Source organism: Penaeus monodon, chromosome 20 (genome assembly GCF_015228065.2).
Source record: "Penaeus monodon isolate SGIC_2016 chromosome 20, NSTDA_Pmon_1, whole genome shotgun sequence".
NCBI lineage: Eukaryota > Metazoa > Arthropoda > Malacostraca > Decapoda > Penaeidae > Penaeus > Penaeus monodon.
In genome coordinates this window covers 40088072-40088453 of record NC_051405.1, presented here as the reverse complement: position 1 = coordinate 40088453, position 382 = coordinate 40088072, and positions in this window count along the sequence as shown.

The window sequence follows — 382 nt, the reverse complement described above, 5'->3', positions numbered from 1 at the left end:
CACACCTCTCAAATATTGTTCGAAGGAAGCGTCTAAAAGTAAGCTCCCGAGACACATGTCTTAATGAGCACTGTGTATTCGTCCCGAGTATTCCTGGCTATGATATTCCTTGTTACGCGTCCTCCATCATTAATATTAAGGCAGTTAATACGGCCTTGTTCTTAGCAGTGCTTTATAGTACGCAAGTTTCCAGTCATTTTATTATCATAAATTGAGTATTTCGTTTACTATGCAGTTACGTTGCACAAAGGTGTTATATGTTATAGAAAGTTATTATCTTTTCTATTGTGTAGTTATGTTAAATAAAAGTGTTATGTGTTATAGAAAGCTTTTACTGTTGCTTTCACTGCTAATACTTTTGTACCATGTTCCAAACCAGCAG